Source organism: Anabrus simplex, chromosome 5 (genome assembly GCF_040414725.1).
Source record: "Anabrus simplex isolate iqAnaSimp1 chromosome 5, ASM4041472v1, whole genome shotgun sequence".
In the NCBI taxonomy this organism is placed as follows: domain Eukaryota; kingdom Metazoa; phylum Arthropoda; class Insecta; order Orthoptera; family Tettigoniidae; genus Anabrus; species Anabrus simplex.
In genome coordinates, this window is record NC_090269.1 from 83349746 (window position 1) to 83370682 (window position 20937).

Here is a 20937-nt window from a genome sequence, read left to right on the forward strand (position 1 = left end):
AATTCAAATCTCGCGCCAAAATTCAAATTTCCCGCCAAAATTCAAATTTCCCGCGGGCGGCGGCGGCGGCGGCGGCGGAGGAGGAGGAGGAGGCGGCGGGAGGAGGAGGAGGCGGCCGAACCCGCTTATTATACTACTCATACCGACACTGATTAACTGTCTGTGAATCTCAATTTACACTGCCTCATTAATCTTCTTTACTGATTTCCTAATTGTGCGTCGTCATTTCTCATCTGGTGCAAATGATGAGAATGCTATGAATACTCGCTCATATATAATTACTGGGGATATTCCCTGCATACAGGGTACTATCTAAACAAACCTTGGGGCAATATATTTCTCTCGTTAGACGATCCCTATGTCCAGTACATGCGGAAGATAACAGGCTCCTCTGATTCGTTAATTCCTCTCGAAGATTCAAATTGCGCAATCTAAGACGCTGGCAACCACGGTCCCGCTTTCATTTCGAAGAACGTGCTGCTAAACATAATTATTACTGTCCCCAAGGCCTGTCACTTAATTGTATATTCATGGCACTAACGAGTGTCTACCTAACTCCTGTATTAACTCCACAATAAAATAATTTCACAGTCCTAGATGTACTACATAGTTGTTTTCTCATAGCATATAAATGAGGAATCTCTCCCAAGACCTCTTTCGACCTAACTGATTGACTTCGTCTGATGATCTCTCTCTCCGTCCAGCAATTATTTAACCATTTGAACAGACAAGATTTTCAACGGTATCTCAACACAAATAAACCGGAAATTGCAACAACTTCATTCAAAATCATACTCACAGAATGGTTCTCACATTAATGCTTATATTCATAACACTGGGCATGCAAACTACTCTACTGCGCTAGACCTGACATGATCTTAGTGCCCGATATGCTTACTTTACATTTGACTTGGTCCTTTATTTACTGATTAATATGAAGATTAGCATTTTTATGTACAATTACACCGGGCGAGTTGGTCGTGCGCGTAGAGGCGCGCGCCTGTGAGCTTGCATCCGGGAGATAGTAGGTTCGAATCCCACTATCGGCAGCGCTGAAAATGGTTTTCCGTGGTTTCCCATTTTCACACCAGGCAAATGCTGGGGCTGTACCTTAATTAAGGCCACGGCCGCTTCCTTCCAACTCCTAGGACTTTCCTATCCCATCGTCGCCATAAGACCTATCTGTGTCGGTGCGACGTAAAGCCCCTAGCAAAAAAAATGTACAATTACTTCAGATGACTTGCTTGCTACTTTACCGTTTCCCACAAATAAAATGAAATGGGGATGAAATGAATACGACTCACGGACCATATTACCATTATCTCTATTTAAATGTCCGTTTCCATGGCTAAATGGTTAGCGTACTGGCCTTTGGTCACGGTGGTCACGGTTTCGATTCCCGACAGGGTCGGGAACTTTAATCATAACTGGTTAATTCCGCTGGTAAAGGGCCTGGGTCTATGTTTTGTCTTCATCATCATTCCATCCTCATCACGATGCGCAAGTCGCCTACGGGAGACAAATCAAAAGACCTGCATCTGGCTAGCCGAACTTGTCCTCGGACACTCCTTGCACTAAAAGCCATACGCCATTTCATATTTTTCTACTTCAATAAATCTGGCGGTTGCCTTATCACTAAGAATTGATCAAAGAAATTATTTAATTATGACTACTATGTACAAGAGAACTCCTCTAATTAATTACGTAAAGTATTAAATTCTTAGGAGTTTGAAAAGCTCCTCATCTCAGGAAATACATTATCTCGGGCTGGATGGCCTCATGCTGTTTTACTCGCTATTCATCATGGGGGATGTTTCCAATGCAAGTCTGTTAGAAAATGAGGTTGAAATTGGAATACTGGGCCAGTATACGTAGTGGGGATATTTTTTTTGGACCAGAGTGTATTTCATCTTCACGCAAGACATCCACTGTGGACTTGGTTTGTTTACGCTCGGAGAAGCCAGCCGGCTTGGACCAGCGACAGCTGTGTGTGAGTGACGTAGCTACAGGAACAAGATAGGCCACCCTCCTGACGCCACGTGTAGTCTGGACCTGGTATGTTCCGGATATGAACGTCATTCCTTCGCGAACATTCGATGTAATTTTTTAAAAACTTCTATAATAATAATCGGGGCGACTCGAGAGATACGTCATTTTGAAGAGGATCGCATAAACGTCGCCAGTTGTGAATCTCAAGTAAATCCCTCGGGGGATTCTCGAGATAATCAACTTCAAAGATATCATGCCATCTGATGACATAGGAGCCCAACCTGAATATAAGATGAGCTCACTTGACCCAAATCACACAGTCACAGCTGGCAGGCCAGCCTAACTCTCCACGCTGCAACATTACTGTTCGTCGAAGTGCTGACCGAGTCTATCTTCGAATTGTTCAAAGTCTTCGTATTGGACTTAAACTCTGACAATCGAGTTGAACTTTGAATTTTTTGCGCGTGTTAAAGTTCAAATCATACAAAGTCTTTGTAGTGGACTTGGATTATATCAGTCGAGTTGAACTTAGAATCTGTGCGCATGTTGGAACTCTAATTGTGGCAAGTCGTGTATTGGACTTAGGTGCTAACAGTCAAGTTGAACTTAGAATCTGTGCGCATGTAGAAACTTCTCGATGTGACCTACTTTCGTGAATGTGGAACTTAGTTTCTTACCACGTTGTCATTGTGGAACGTAGTCTCTGAACAAATATTATTATTTTCAATGTGACACTACTGGGATATGCTATGAACTGCGATATTCTTTTAAAATCTCTGTCAGTAGAACTAAGTCTCTGAAAAGATATTAATTTCATTGTGACACTACTGCGCTATACTATTAACTGTGATGTTCTATTAAAATCTCAGTCAGCATAGTTTCATAATTAAATAAGAGTGTTTATGAAAGTGTTCAAACTTTTCCACTGATGTTAATACCAGTGATTACGTATTGTAAAAGGTTTACTCGTGTGGTTTGACACAAGTGGTTCATTCTGAATTCAAGCTGTGTTAATGTACAGCGGTACCTGGCAACTTTCATATCTTTCAATTTATGAATTGAAGAGAATATTATTCGATTCAAACAGAACTACTTTCTGAACTGCGTATTATTTCTTCTTCAAAGTGTTAATTATTTGTGTGTTACTGTCAGCAGTGTTTTTTGATAAACTCTTGAGCAGTCGCATATTTTACTTTACGTCAAGTGCGCCCATCTTTCCGTGGAGTATAACCACGAACTGTGCTTAATCATTCCCAACCTTATTTTTCATCAAAGTGTTTATTAGTGCATAACTGACAGCAGTGACTTTGATGAACGCTAGAGCAATCATACATTTCTTTAAATGTCGAGTGCGATCTTATTTAGTGGAAAGCCAACACGAACTGTGCCTAGTGCGTGAACATTTCAGTTTCATTATTTCTATTCATGAACTGTGCTTTATTTCTTTCGAAACTCGATGCTGTCCGCATCTTCATCTTTAATGGACTTATTAATTCCGTCTACAAGGGATTAAGAGAATTCGACTGCACATCACGACAATATAAAACAGTGCTGTTAAACAAATGTGTCCGGGAACTGTGCAATTGTGGACTCTCCTGTGAGTTAAGTGACGAGTGAATACCCCGCAACATCATCGGAGATCGTCGGAGAACGTCCGAGACCGTCCAGAACGTCAAAGGCTCGAGCTCAATCCCATGTCGACCCGACCTGGGTGTTTCAGACTCATCTCATCATAACGTGAGCAGCCTGCAGGACGAATTCCAGTCTGGTTCAGCACGCTGACCTGGAAGCACGGGTCATCCGATAGGTGATATTGAAGACAGCATATACCTACAGTAAGGTGATGTGCACTCCAAAGATGCATTTTTCTGAATAAAACTTTATTCTTCAATATATTTAAATGTTTCCTTGTAGGTAGAACCCTTCTTCTTGTACCAAGCCCTAGCTGTAAATTGCCTGGTATTGCCCTGAGAGATACTTCATGCCAACTTAAAAATAATTGATAAAGTCGGGCAATAGTTACTGGTACAAAATATTATTGAATATATTCTCCAGTTACGGGCAAGATACAATGAAACTATTATAACATAAGGTAGTCAATACTTGCCATAAACACTGCAAAACCAAACTACCAAAAATGTGTTCGTAATGTCGTCCCCACCAAATTTATGAAAAGAACAATTAATTTTAATATACACTGCCTGAAAAAATAGTACATATTGAAAGACGGCATCGATTTTGATCCGATTACGGCAGATGCCACCTGGGGGATAGCAGATGTACTGATAATGGTTTCAACGTCGTCCGCCAACAGATACCATAGTGACATAGCTGCCAGACCGCCATCTGCGTGTACCCTTTAATAGGGACTATGCACTGCCATAAGGCTCAGTGTGATGTAAACGTACGAAGCAAACAGTTGCTATGCCACGGAGAAGCACTCATGTTTCCTGCAGCCAACTGAGTGAGTTTGACAGGGGTTAAATTATTGCCTTCCTAGTGGCAGGATGGCCCCATTCGGAGAATTGACAGAAAAGTTGGACGTGCTGCGTCAGTCACGCTCATAGACTAGGTTCTGGACTTCCACGCAGCACAGACGTCCGCCAAGATCGTCGTATTATAAGGGCATCAGTGGCAGATCGAACAGCTACCACAGCACATATAAGATGGTTTGTGAGCCCAGAAGTGCCAACACGAACTGTTGCCAACCGGTTACTAGCAGTGGGACTACGGGCACGCACACCTCTAGTCCGTCTTCCACTCACGCCACAGCATGGACATGCACCGCTCGACTCTGTTCTGCAAGACTTGCAGCAACTTCCCTGGCCAGCACGATCTCCGGACATGTATCCCATCGAGCACGTGTGGGATATGATGGGACGACGACTGACACGTGCGACTGGTCAACCCACAACTCTTGCAGAACTACGTGAACAGGTCGAACAGGCGTGGGATTATGTATCCCAAAACAGTATTCGCCATTTGTATGATCGAATGGATGCCAGAATCTGCGCCTGCATTGCAGCCCGAGGTGGATACACCACGTGATAATATGGGTGTTTGAGGACGGATCGACACCTGGTACATCACTACGCTTGAGCTTTTGATCTGTAAATGTAATCATTTCATGTAATCCATATGCACTCTTTCAACAATAAATCTTGAGTGAATTGGAAAACTCTAAGAGGGTGTACTATTTTCTTCCGGTAGTGTAATTTTCCTTTCTAGAAGCCTCCGTGGCTCAGGCGGCGACGTGTCGGCCTCTCACTGCTGGGTTCCGTGGTTCAAATCCCGGTCGCTCCATGTGCGATTTGTGCTGGACAAAGCGGAGGCGGGACAGGTTTTTCTCCGGGTACTCCAGTTTTCCCTGTATTCTTTCATTCCAGCAACACTCTCCAGTATCATTTCATTTCATCTGTCAGTCATTAAACATTCCCCCAGAGGAGTGCGACAGGCTTCTACAACCAGCACAGCTCCTATCCTCGCCGCAAGATCGGGGACCCATTCGTTCCATTCCTGACCCGGTCAAATGACTGGAAATAGGCTGTGGATTTTCATTACTGTGTATTTTTCTTTCTAACCTTACCAAAATCCGGCCCAGCAGTGTAGGGGGCAACGCGTCCGCCTGACACCCGTCGATTCGATTCCCGGCTGAACAAGGGTTTTAATTGTAAATGATTAATATCCGTGGCCTGGGGACTGGGTGTTTGTATCCTCCTTAACGTTCCTTTCCTCATAATCAACACTTGACACTTCTTCCATTCCAATTACACGCAGGTTCATATCACATGGTGCAAGTAGGGGCAAAAGATCTCCGTAGGTCGACGTCCCGAACAAATAGCATTTTATAAAATAAAATTTTAAAAACCTTACCAAACACTTTCCCTACAATAGATTACTTGAAGGCCATCTATGAAAATATTTTCTTGGCATTCTTCTTAACAGTCTTTCAGCGTTGCTCGTATGATGTTAAACGTATTACTTGCATGTTTTAACCCATTATCTAGTCCCTCGCTGCCTTAATAGCATTTTTCATAGCCTCCTTATCCCTCTTCTTGCATTTTCTCATCCGAAAATAATAATAAACTTCATAAATAAGAGCTAAAACTTAGGGGGACGTAATTACGAATATTCCCTGATTTATTAAAATGGCCGCTACCATAACTCACGCCAACCACCTCACTGTAGTGATTACTTGCCAGGAACTACACCACACGACTGAAATGCGGTCCAGCATTTCATAGACATATCAGTCACTCTAGAACACCGTGTTTTTAATTTGAATGCTGCACAACTCAGCTCAGCATGAAACATGAATCCTCCTTGTACACGGAGACTAAACGTGGTGCTGAAAACCAACTGTCACAACAATACAACGGGATGAGGTTAAGCGTGTGCGCGTGGGTAAATATCAGGTACCTGGGTAAAAATCGCTTGACCGACACCAATGAATCAAACTATCTGGGGATCATATTGGATAGAACCCTCTCCTTCAAGGAACACATGAAGAAAACGGCTAAAAAACTGAAGCCTAGAAACAACGTACTTCAGAAACTGTGTGGCACTACATGGGGTTTGTCAGCTGACACTTTACGCACCACCGCCCTCAGTTTGGTCTGCTCAACAGCTCAGTACTGTTCTCCAGTGCGGCTCAATAGCAGCTATACCAAACTTGTCGATGCCCAATTGAATCAGGCAATGAGAATTTTATCTGGCACAGTAAAACCAACACCTAAATTCTGGTTACCAGCACTAAGTCACATTCCACCAGCGGAAATCAAAGGCAAACACGCCTTACTCCGGGAGTATAAGAAGATAAATGCAAACGACCAGCTACCAATACACCAAGACATCATTGCTGCTGAACACAGACGTTTACGTTCGCGGAACCCCTCCATCCGGACAGCGAGACACATGGTGGACAGTAATTTTAACCTCTTGCAAACCTGGAAGGAAGAATTGATGAAAAACATTCCATGTCATCTGCAAGACATCACAAGCACCACAACACCACCAAGTGGCTTTCACCTACCCCGGAAAACGTGTCAACGCTAAACAGGATAAGAACAAACCATGGCAGATGTGCAGATCTTTTCTACAAGGTAGTGGAGATATATACCTACGCTAGAATGCAGTTGTGGTGCTCCCAGTCAGACCATACGGCACATGGTGAATGACTGCCCGCTGCATTCCTATAGTGGCAACTTCAATGACTTTATGGAAGCAGGCCAAGTTGTAACAGACTTCATTAACAACTTGAAAGTCAAATGCGTATTTTATTTTTGACTAATGTTGATATGTATAGCCAAACGCTAAATAAATAAAATACCGAGCTTGATAGCTGCAGTCGCTTAAGTGCGGCCAGCATCCAGTAATCGGGAGATAGTGGGTTCGAGCCCCACTGTCGGCAGCCCTGAAGATGGTTTTCCGTGGTTTCCCATTTTCACAGCAGGTAAATGCTGAGGTTGTACCTTAATTAAGGCCACGGCCGATTCCTTCCATTTCCTAGGCCTTTCCTCTCCCATCACCGCCATAAGACTCATCTGTGTCGGTGCGACGTAAAGCAAATAACAAAAAATAAATTAAATAGGTACCAACCGTGAACTGGAAATCCCTAGAGGGACGAAATTTGGTGCGGGGATGGAATTACCCCCCCCCCCCTCGGTATCTTAAAGAAAATGACACTTTACCGTACAGCAATTACTTTCCGCACTGTTTATGTAATCACGAACATGAAAGAGATTACAAATCAGTGAACATCAAATTTAACCTTGTTGATTTGCTTCTCCGCCTGATAGCAGCACTATGGATTCCTACCCATCTACACCAAAACTGGCGTCTCTACATTCCAAGCTCAAGTAACCTACCACCATGACCATTTTGACTACTGTCCAGCTTAATCCATTTCCGTCAGATAAATATGACATTTATCACAGTGTATCATAAAGGACCGGAGGACCATGTTTACGACTCGGATAGCTTAGTGAACTGTTCACTGTTTCAAATAACATTAATTCTGATGTTATATTTCGACGTTGTTGCCGAGGTTTCTTGGATCACAGAGGTGAAAGAAGGTGCTGGTTGGAATGGGTCTATCTACGATAGTCAAATATTAATTTAAAAGTTAAAAAATAAATGTTATATTTCTTTTCAGATATTAAATTTTAACAAACAACAAGATTTCAGCTACAGAGGTAGTTTTGTACAAAATTGAAAAAAAACAAACAAACAGTAAACCTAGAAAAGGTTAGTTACAAAATTCGAGCTTCCAGCTCCCTATTAATAAGGTCTCTACATCACTACTGTTGCGTTTAGACAGATCACCAAAAAGAGAAATCTCCCAATTTCTTTTAAAAGATATTTAAAACACAATTTTCAGGCGCACTTTGCTCCAACGGTTAAAAGTTACGGCCTTCCACAGGCACCACTCAATATTACACAAATATCTATCACATTACAAGAAAAGAGTCTCTATGCTCTATAATTCAAGCAAAGAGACTGCGCTCCCAAACCCTTACAGCCTATTCAAGGCGACCTTACAGTTAAGAGATTAGATCGTCGTTGCTCAATAACATTTATACTTTCAGGCGTCTCTAGGCACAACCCACAGATATCACTGTCTTCAACACTCAACAGATTAACCACTTAATATAAAGTTTTTACAGGAGTATAGAAATACCCAGTCTACCGGTCCTTAATGGAAAGCAACAGGATCAATTACTGGCCCCAAACTCAACAATGTGTGGAGGCGTACACTTGCGCTTCTTGAAATCAAAAGGTTAAAACCCTACTTGGGCTTGTAGCTCGAAGATGCAGAGGCAAATCCTAAACTACTGAGGTGACTGGATGGATAAGTTACAATTTACAAGCGAAAACGGTTACAAAATCATAGTCACCTCAAGATAATTTGAAGGGGAATTCGAGAGGGTAACGCACTCTCTATACCCGGTTTTCAGTTTAAGTACTTATGACTTACTTGAACTTTTACATGAGAAGGAAGAAAGTTAATATTTTAGGGAATTGACTGTTACATAGTTAAGGATTGGAACCTTCCCCTCGAGTCAGCTTGCGAAGATAACTACTTAGATATAAAATGGTGGCCATTACCATGGCTGATGTTCTGCCTGCCGAAGAATGAGACCTCCGCCTCCCCTCAACACACACACAGTAACGCGACGATCAATAAGACAAGTTAGCTCGAACAGCGTTAGAGAAGGCTCTGGACTAAAACCCGACACCCCCTCTCCCTTAATGTCAGATAAAATAGGTACAAGAAGCGTTTGATTGGTTCAAAATAAATACACAAAATTTCTGATTGGCCAGACTCCAAGGCTGGCGAGATGAGTATGAAGTGTTGCAAACCTTGAAGTATCAAAACAAGGAAAGTCAATTCAGTTCAGAAAACCTATAAACACAAAATTTCTTTAAATTTCTAGTTGTTCTACTTTACACCAGAGTGCCTGACATCAGGTCTTTAATAGAGACATCTATGGAGAAAAGTCCAAACTTCTTGAACTAGTTGTTGGAAACTGTGATACACCCAAAAAATAAAAAAAATAACAAAAGAAATTCCGTCAGTTTAGGAAACCTTAAAATAACACATTACTCTATCACTTTAGCAGTGACATCTGTTGATCAACGTCCCAAATTCTTGCACTAGTTGTTTTAATTTTTATGTGATAAATAGCGTTCTTCAAGGCTCTTCATTTAAACGCACGGGGTTGAGGTGTACCTCCCGGTACTGACATAATTCCATGCACACGACTCTGAGATCTTTCAAAGCACAACACAACAAAACAAAAATGTCACTGCATGAGTCAAATATGGATGATTTGCGTGGCAACGTGTCATAATTACGTATAATAACATATTTAATTGGAACAACATACAACAACTCACAACAACTAAATTAAACGAAGTATGGAATATAACATTGTACAAAACTACAGTACAGTAAATGCTGGAATAGAGACACAAGAGGACATCATTAAGATAAGTTCCAGATTTCAAGTTCGCAAGTATTTAAACAGAAATAATCATAAATATATGAGTGTGATTTGATAAAATCTGATGATGTTATTTCAAAAACAAAACATAATATTCTTTGTTTAATAGTCGTTTAATAGTAGTTTGTTTAATAGTCCTTGTCGTTTTCTTTTTTCTAGTGGCTTTACGTCCCACCGACACAGATAGTTTTGTAAGATTAATGAATGCCCCTAGGAGGCTTGATATTGACTGAGCAAGTGCTCCATGTATTAGGGGAATTCTGCCCTTACATAAAATTTTGCTCTGTTGTAAATTTGAGCTAGGAGCTCTGAAATTGTAAAGTGAGGGCTTGAAGCCCAGGTTCTGTTTATACCACCAATCTTGTCTTTCCTACTCTTGTTTATTGCTACTGGTACCTTCTATATTGTTACTTGTTGATTGTTGGAAATTATGAAAATATAACCTTCCGTTAAGTTTTAAATTATTTCATTGACTGTGTAACTAGACCCATTCAACCCGGCACCTTCTTTCACCTCTTCTGTTCCACAAAAACCCCGGAAGTCTGTACCGGGAGGTACACCTCTACGCCGCACATTTATATCTTGCGCCAATGATACCTCATCTACAGGAGAAACTCTGAACTGGGAACTAGACCTACTTAAACTTTTCATCAGAAAATGTCACTACCGTAATTTTGTGATTATGAAGTTGTCAGTAATGTGGGAATTTCAACATGTTTTGTTTTCCATCAAGAAGTTTTTGATCAAGAAGTGTGGACATTCTCTCATAGAGGTCACTACAAAAACTATGATCATGCACCCTGGTGCGGAGTGAAAGAACCTTTTTAAAGAAGTTTTGTATTCATAAGTTTTTTCTTTACTAAATTCCGTTCATTCATTTTTTGGGTTGGCGACGGGATAGGAATGGGCTAGGAGTTGGAAGAAGCGGCCGTGGCTTTATTTAAGGTACAGCCCCAGCATTTTCCTTGTATGAAAATGGGAAACCACGAAAAACCATCTTCAGGGCTACCGACAGTGTGATTCGAATCCACTATCTCCCGGATGCATGCTCACAGCTGCGCGCACGTAACCGCACGGCTAACTCGCCCGGTATTCCTTGTTTAATAATGTTTTTTGTCAGTTAATAATTCGTTTGTGTGTTCGGGAGACTGAAGATCTTTTCATTTACAAGTTTACCTTCCTCATTTCGAAATTCTGACTCTGATGTAAACATCTCATTCGTATTGTACAACATGAGTTCACTTGACGGTTACGTAAATAAGTATTATGATATTCCTCTAAAATCCTTTTCTTCAGTCAGTATTCGGTTTATCTGGAGTATTCCTGTATTTCTAAATAAATTATGGACTACAAGTAGTCTTTTTAAAGAAATACCGCAAACATATATTTGAAAAGGTTAACAAACTGAGGAAAACGAATTTGGTGCAGATCTCTGTAATTACGAGACTTCAGGAATACAACGCACTTCTTCTTCAGAGCTACTAGCTCTTGAGTGAGTGGTAATTTGTCAACTTCAGCAGCTCTTAGGCGCCTGGTGCTCTCTTTATTTGCAAAGTTTACCATGACAATCACATTAATGTAACCTTACGTCAATAAAAAATGACCTGCTTGAGTGATGAATGAGGCTGTATTCGCGGCTTAGCCATGTTACATTTCAGTCAGTGTTTTGTATTCTGTTCGTCATTTAACATCCACATCCCGTTAAAATTCCTCTTGATATGTACCTCAATAAAATTCCTATTTCATTTCGATGTGAGTTAGCTTGTTATGTACAGTATGTATATATTTGTCAGCCCCACGGTGTAGGGTTAGCAAATTATCTCTTTCCGGGACGCCCCAAGTTTGACTCTCGGCCAGGTCAGGAAATTTTACCTGGATCTGAGGGCTGATTCAAGGAATATTCAGTCAATGTGAGAACAACTGACTAGTTTTCTTACAGTGAGATTACGGCCTTGGTCTAGAAATTCAAGAATACTGGCTGAGAAGATTCGTCACGCTTATATCGTGTCATGTCGTAATCTGAAAGCCCATGGGCTGAACAGTATTCAATCGCGGACATGATCTAGGCTTTGGGCTTATGCCGTGTCAAGAAAATAAGGTGAAATTCTTTACGTTTCGCAGAGAACTATGCTCTGCGTCATCAGAAGAAAATCTCGGGTGTCCTTGAGAAAGGCTTCTAAAACAATGAGCTTTGAATTTAAACGTTACCCAATAGAAGTGGAAATGGTACGTTCATGTCTATCATGTTTATAAGTACGGGCCGTGAAAGCATCAATGGCAACAGTAGTCAATTGGTAGTTGAAGGGACACCGACCTTACAGGGAGAGGGTATTTATTGAACTGCCGTATTTTCCAGTGAATGTCCCTAATTACCCAGGCTTATTGTGGCACTACATCATGCGCCATCTGGTGGCTGAACGTAGCACGACCGTTAATCCTGAGCAAATTCTTAGCGGCTAGTAGTTGAAGGTAAGCCAGCAGCGACTAAACAAGATGCGGGACGTGCTTTCAAAATAGACATGGACTGGAAGAAATCTGTTGTTTTAGCATCAGTGGCTGCTAATGTTTTGTTAACCTTCGTTAGTAAAAGCAATATCAAAAGAGGCTTCTTTGGGAAGGAAATTGGATATCTAAAAGGAAGTATAAAGTAAAAAATAAAAATACATTTAGACGGTAAACACTCATCGAGTAGCCGTTTGGTTTGCGCAGCTGTGAGCATGTATTCGGGAGATAGTGGGTTCAAACCCCACTGTCGGCAGCTCTGAAGATGGTTTTCCGTGGTTTCCCATTTTCACACCAGGCAAATGCTGGGGCTGTACCTTAATTAACGCTACGGTCGCTTCCTTGCCACTCCTAGCTCCTTACTATCCCATCGTCGCCATAAGACCTCTCTGTGTTGGTGCGACCTAAAGCAAATAGCAAAGAAAAAATGGATGGAGCTATGTTTCTTTTGTTACTGAGCTTCCAGATTGAGGAAATATATTCTATCCGATGGAAATCTTTCTCTGGCTTGTGATATTTGGTAGTAATCGGACGTGTTTAATTCAAATTATAGCAGATACTCTCCAGAACATTACCCCTCCTCTTCATTCTGCTGTATTATGGTAGCCTCTGCTCATAATATCCAACAAACAAGGACACTACTTGTATAGTTCTATTAACTTCTCCTCTTGAGAACTTGAATATTTCCTGTCCCACCCAATGAGGTGATTACGCGATTCATATCATGTATCTGTGAGCTTGCGCTAAGGTTGGTTTTCCGTGGTTTCAGATTTTCACACGAGGCAATTTACCTTAAATAAGGCCACCCAGTTGTACTATTTTAACTACATAAAATATCGGATATACTGTATAATATACAGAATAAATGGACATCTTGGTGTCTGAATACCATAGTGAAGTAATGCCAATGGAGAACTTAATACAATGAATAATAATAATACATTAAAACAATTACTAATATAAATAATGGCGCGCGACCACCGGAGAGGCCTGGTGTAGGTCTTTCGAGTTTACGCACGCCCTATTGGTGACCTGCACTTCTGTGAGAATGAGGCCCTACCTAAGATGAATTCTAATGGTAAAGACAGCACAAGCACTGAGACCTCGATCCAGAAGAATGAACCAATGAATGTTAAAATCCCCATCCCGTCCGGGAATAGAACTTTGGACGCTTGTACCAAAGGCCAGCATGCTTAACCATGTAGCCATGGAGGCGACATATCAGTAATAATAACCTTCACAACCGTGCTGTTAATTATCCTTTAAGTGGGGACCGACTACTTTGACCGACCATACATTCTGGTTTCAATTATTTTTTTCATTAAATACTGAACTTTTTACAACAGTGTAACATTTTAGTTATTATCCATAATAGTTTCGGAGTTATGTCCAAAACCGTGAAGCTCTGTCACCCATCAAGCTCTTTACCGGTAAGTTTATTGCTCGTTTTCAATAACTTCTGTGTTTCAGAACCGTTTCCCTGATAACTCTGAAACCATTTAAGGTATATGAAATTTTGTTTGCATGTATATTTCATAGAGACAATATACTGGAATTATTGAGCTATCCTCACTGGTTAAGTTTAGAAAAAAAGTACTTTCAAATGAAAATTGGGTACTTGAAAATTACTTCATGCAAAAATATTTATATTTTGTGGACTTCACTTATTCTAATACATGTTGAAGCCTAACATTACTAACCATAATAAAAAAAGAAATCATAGAAAAATATTCATGTGTTTAGAAATGATCAGGAAAATGGCAAAATAGTGGCAAAGATACACCACCATGTTTAATATTTAATTATGTATAAACTGACATAGGTTTAAATGATTTCTGAATATGTAGCCATATTATTAAGTATTCATGTGTTTGTCATGGTGAGTGTCCTTTTAGCCTTCATTTCAATTGCCGTGGAGAAAAATGTTTAATGCAGCCCATTCTACTATTTTCATAGGTGCAGGTCCCCCCATAAAATGAGTGAATTTTCGTATTAAGGAAAGTTAACCATTGTGGGCGAGAAAGATTACTAAATAGGACTTGGGATAAGCGTTATGTGAACGGGCGATCCCCAACTGAGTACTACTAAGAACTAAACATTTTAATTTATTTCCGGCAACTGTGCCCAGAAATGCATTCTCCGACTGAGATATATATTTTTCATCAAGTAGGAAATTCCTTTCGACTCATGTCCGCAGGTTGAAATGCAGCCATCATTCACGCAGGTTCAAGCCCCACTGATATCGTACGGCATTCGGACAGGTCTGGTGAATGTCTTTCGTGGTGACGTCCGTGGGTGACCTGCGCGTCTGGGTGTGTGATGATCACGGTGACGTAGAGAGAAGGTGAAGCTCTGTGTCGGCACATAGCCTACTCCTGTTGAATAAAACAAAAGGATCTGCTCCAGGCTTATCGTTACCACTCTGACTGACGAATCACCATCAACAGCTTCATATGCCGTCACTGTATAAGAACACTGGAGAAGGGAAATATATCTAGTGATTACAAATTAAATACTATCACCTCTCCAACATACCGGCCAACATTCTGGTAATAATAATAATTTCGTGTGGCTATTTCTAGCCGAGTGCAGCCCTTGTAAGGCAGACCCTCCGATGAGGGTGGGCGGCATCTGCCATGTGTAGGTAACTGCGTGTTATTGTGGTGGAGGATAGTGTTATGTGTGGTGTGTGAGTTGCAGGGATGTTGGGGACAGCTCAAACACCCAGCCCCCGGGCCATTGGAATTAACCAATGAAGGTTAAAATCCCCGACCCGGCCGGGAATCGAACCCGGGACCCTCTGAATCGAAGGCCAGTACGTTGACCATTCAGCCAACGAGTCGGACAACATTCTGGTGATGAATTGTTTTACACAACGGAACTCGAATCGGCTTACCACGGTGTGAGACCATAACGACTTTATGCCTTAACGGCGATAGCAACCAAGCAAGTGTCCTGTAACGAGAGGACTAACGTTCGGGCTCTGCTCACGAAGAACTGTGGGCACACGCTGGAGGCAAGGTGAGAGCTAAAGCCACGAGTGGCTGTTTCTAAACTAATGCTACTGTAGATCAGTATGAAATATACAAACATTATACACTTAATTCAAAGTATCAATAGCTCAATGATTAGACAAAGTTCATATTCACTACGCGTAGTAGCTCAGGCGGTAGAGCGTTGATCCCAAGTTGGGGGTTCGATTCCGGATCAGTCCCGTGCTATTTGAAGATCATCAAATATGTCAGCGTCTTGTCAGTAGATTTACAGGCACGTAAAAGAACTCGAGCTGGACAAAATTCGGACACATCGGCAGCTCTGATAACCGTAAGAAGTAGTTTGTGGGACGTAAAAACCTTCATTATTAAATTAATATTCCATGCCGGCGTCATCATACGAAAGTATATTTCTAACCAGAATACTAGTGACAGACTATGGATGACAAGTGTTACGGGATCAGATTTTTGCATTCATACCAACATGACTTCGTGCAAGACGTAGAATTCAGTGGTGCCGTACAAATTTCTCATTATCCTATATAAGTAGTTGAGATTCGCTTCAGTAGTACAGATCGTAGTTTTGATAAAGTAATTATATAGGCGAGTGCTCACAATTTCCTGTCACGTTGTGGATCATCCTTCTTCTTTCCTCTTTCTGAAAACACTCTGGTAGTTCTTGGGAATTCGACCAGCTGAGGACAGTGACTGTTAGTTACAAACTTTCAACTCTTGTGTGTGGGTTTTGAGGCTACACATCGTTCAGTAGTGAGGTAGCTTAAAGCTTTTAACTCCAGCCTCAAATACTTCCCTTGGGCGAGCACTGCTGATGTAAAGTAATAATAATAATAATAATAATAATAATAATAATAATAATAATAATAATAATAATAATAATAATAATAATAATAATAATAATAATAATAATAATAATAATAATAATAATAATAATAACAGCTTGCATTCGGGAGATTGTGGGTGTTGATGGGGGGGAGAGTGACGGTTAATTAGGTTAACTGCACGGCGCTGAACTCTCTTCAGATTGTTCAGGAACTATACTGTTGTGGAATGCCAAGCATACGTCAGTATGGGCTGAACCATTCATGGGCTGAAGCCTCTTAAATTTTTGGTTGACATCCAGCGACGTGGCCCTCACACTGCCGAGCGCAAGCTCACAACTTTTTCCTTCTTGCTGTCCCAACAAAACTACGCAGTCACTTGTCACTTCCTTAGTATTTAGTTCAAATAAGGCAGTTGGAATTTGTCAAAATGTATTTTCTCGAGGACACCTGGACATTTGACCCATTGGATTTGGGACTTTTGGGACATGTATATTCAACAGTCAGCTTGACATGCTGTAAGTATGATTTTTGTTTTATTAGTTGCTTTACGTCGCAACGACACATATAGGTCTTATGGCGACGATGGAACTGGAATGGGCTTAAGGTTCAGATGGAAGACCATGGAAAACAATCCTCATCGCTGCCGACAGTGGTGTTCGAACGCACTATCTCCCAAATGCTGGATTCTGACCGCACTTAAGCGACTGCAGCTATCCAACTCGGTGTAAATATGAAAAACATCTGTGACACGTCTGCAGGAAGTACCCATGTCAGTTCAATAAATCAGGATGGTAGAGAATACTCAGGCTTGAGAAGTACGCTGATTCTATTTACTCCCTGGATGTGATTTATAACTATAGAAACGTAATATTTATTTAATATACGAGTATATGTTGATTCCCATAGGGAACCTGAAATATTTGTCCCGAATGAGTAAATTTATAATACCAATATAAATGGTCCGTTATTGGACATTATAAATATAAATGTTTAATGTCCAAAAAATGTATAATATATATAATAAGAGTTTTGTTTGTACATTGCTCAGAATTTAAAAAGGATCGTATTTCTGTATCAGTCGTGTCCACAGTAACAAGGAAGTGCACTTTTAAATTTTTGGTAATTTCTGTCTGCCTGTCTATCTGTATGTATGTATGTATGTATGTATGCACACGCATCACGAAAAAACGGCTGAAGATAATTTAATGAAAATCGGTAAGCAAAGTCGGGGAATAAGTCGCTACTATCTAGGCCATAAATAATTTTATTCACGACGAGTGAAGTGGTAGTTTAGGGGAAGGCCTACAATTTAATTATCAAATATTTATGTTATTAGTCGTCGTATCGTAATAAAAATCAGTATGCAAAGTCGGTGAATAAGTGGCTATAATCTAGGTCATAAATAATTGCATTCACGCTTATTAAGATGGTAGTTTAGGGGAAGACCGAAATTTTAATTCTCACAAATGTATGTTATTGGTGGTCGTATCTTAGTGAAAATCGGTATGCAAAGTCAAGAAATAAGTCACTACAATCTAGGCTATAAATAATTTTATTCACGCTGAGTGAAATGGTAGTTTAGGGGAAGTCCTAAAATTTAATTCTCAAATATTTATGTTATCACTGGTTGTATCTTAATAAAAATCGGTATGCGAAGTCGGGGAATAAGTTGCTATAATCTAGGCAATAAACAATTTTATTCACGCTGATTGAAATGGTAGTTTAGGGGCAGGCCTAAATTTTAATTCTCAGATATTTATGTTATCAGTTGTCTTATCTTAATGAAAATCGGAAGGAAAAGTCGCTATAATTTAGGCTATAAATAATTGTATTCACGCTGAGAAAAATGTTAGTTTAAGGGAAGGACAAAAATTTAATTCTCAAATATTTATGTTATTAGTGGTCGTAGTATTAAAGTAGTAGTATTAAATTTCCGATCATTTATGTCTTACACATTATTACAGTACCGGCTATTATCAAAGAGATATTCATGAATTTGGATTTTCTTTTTACTAAGCGCCGAGTCATGAGAAAATGGGTAAACAGAATTTAACGAGAATCGGTATGTAAAGTCGGAGAATAAGGAACTACAGTCTACGCTATGAATAATTTTATAAGACGCCCTCATATCACAGAGTCGAAAGAAAACTAAATGTGAAGGCCTATAATACAGAAAGCTTATAAAATTGATCAACCATAACATTTCATTGACCATTGTTTGTTGTGATGTGTTTTGTGTGTTGTGTTGCCACTCACCTCCTATAGGTAGGATTACTGCTGCGTACCGATTATTTTTTAAATTTCCTTTACGTTGCACCGAACGATGGCGAAAATGGGATAGGAAAGGGCTAGAAGTTCGAAGGAAGCGGCCTTGGCTTTAATTAAGGTACAGCCCCAGCATTTGCCTGGTGTGAAAATGGGAAAACACGGAATACCAGCTTCAGGGCTGCCAACAGTGGGGTTCGAATCCACTATCTCCCGGATGGAAGTTCACAGCTGCGCTCCCCTAACCACACGGCCAACTCTCCCGGTCGTATAGAGTGTAACAGTCTGCCTGAATATTGGCGTGAAGTAGCTGGGGAGTTAGATAACTTTCTTCTTTAGCATGCCAATCTCTGATTCATAACTTTTCTGATATAACCGGTACTGGTACGCAACACACTGGTTCATAATAGCATTCGAGCTATTCAATCCCTACTCTGAGGCACTGATTGGAATGAGCAGTGGGCATATAACGGAATAATGGCAGAGGCGTATTCACGGCTGTCTGCGACCTGGTCCTTCCAGCTCTAGAATTTTGGACTGTTAGATCGGCACCGTAGTACTGTTCGTTGAAAGTGACAAAATGCGCGGTTTTTCATTTGATCGAGTGTTTTATGTGATAAAATTACTTTTAATCGCTACATGCCTACTGGTGTTTTTTTAAAAGACCTGACTTCAGTTAGGAAAACCACAAAGTCTGTCTTTCTGAGAATCCCGTAGCGAAGCACGGGTACATCAGCTAGTGTTCAATAACGGACCATTTATATTCGTATTATTAATATTTATTTCACAAATGTTCCGTTGGATAAGTTAAAATGCGTTGTGAGTTACAGGAAATTGCATAAGCGTTAAGATTCATACATAAACTCTGACCTAATATCCTTTCCATACATAGGAAAGTTGTATAAAATTAACAGAAATCCAGTATGATAGTTGTATCTGTCTTCGCACATCACATTTTAGCGTTATTTTCAAGAACTTTTGCTCAATGTGTTTTTTCCTATTATTTTGATTACATTGAAAGTAATGTGGAATCATCTTCATCCAGTCCGGTTACTTGGCCGAATGGTCAGCGTAGTGCTCCTCGGTTCACAGGGCCTCGGGTTCTATTTCCGGCCGAGTCGGAGAATTTAACCTTAAATGTTTAATTCCCTTTGCTCAGCGACTGGGTGTTTGTACTATTCCCAAATTCCCTGAAAATATCACACCACACAAACTACCACAATTACACGCAGTTTCCTACACATGGCAGATGCCGTCCACCCTCTTCAGAGGGTCTGCACCAGGCAAAAATTACCACACGAAATTAAAATTAAATTAAAATAAAATCTTCACTCAAATACTGCGAGGCATCGAATGATATCAGTAAATGGAAAGCTCTCTCTTGTTATTTATCTTCAGCTTTTTTATGACACTATGAGCGGTTATCAGTTCGAAATTCAGGATTAAAGAATAATAGAATACTGCGGTGTCCGTCATCTCATTCGGCGGCGCATAGTTTGCGAATAACTGTTCTACCTACATTATTATAATTATTATTCTTTCTTTTTAAGTTTCACCCTCTTTGGAGTAGGCTGAATCAATCATTTCTCTGTGTGTTATTCTTTTCTTAGTGCCCCGTATTTCTTCATTTTTCTGATCTTCGTTTCCGCTCATCTTCCTAAAATACGGCTTGGCTTTTAAGGTAGATTTCTCTTGGAACATTATCGTTATGTCTTCAGCTGTTCGATCGAATAGTGAATTTTTAATTCTACTACGTCTTTTTCACTTCCTTTAAACCAATTGGGTTTTGTTTTGTGGTTACGGAATAAGTCAAAGATTTGTTTGGCTAATATATTAGAGTTCATTCTGAGAAGATGACCGTAAAAAATTATCCTTCATTTTCGCAGAGTATCTAAGAGTTTCTCAATTTTATATTATCTTATTATCCTGAAATTTTGGTCCTATGGCCTCTCTAAATATTTCCCTTTATTTCAGATCGAGTTTCTCCATCTGGCCTTTGAAATTCGTGTTTAGTGTTTCTGCTGCGTCTAGTGCTTTTGGTTTAATCACTGTTTTATAATGTTTACCTTTACAGTCGAACCTCCTTTCTGCGGACACCGCCGATTCCGAGGAAAATTGTCCGTTACGAGAGGTGTCCGCTAAAATAAGCTTGTAAAATAATCGAACCTGAAATATAAGCATACATACTGTATCTTTATTTTTATTATTCTAAGTCATTTCAGTGTTAGTATTTCATAGAGAGTTATTATAAGTGATTTTACATCATTTACAAACATTAGAGCTTCGTGAAGTAATCCATTGTTACTCATGTTTAACAGACAACTGAAATGATACGGTATT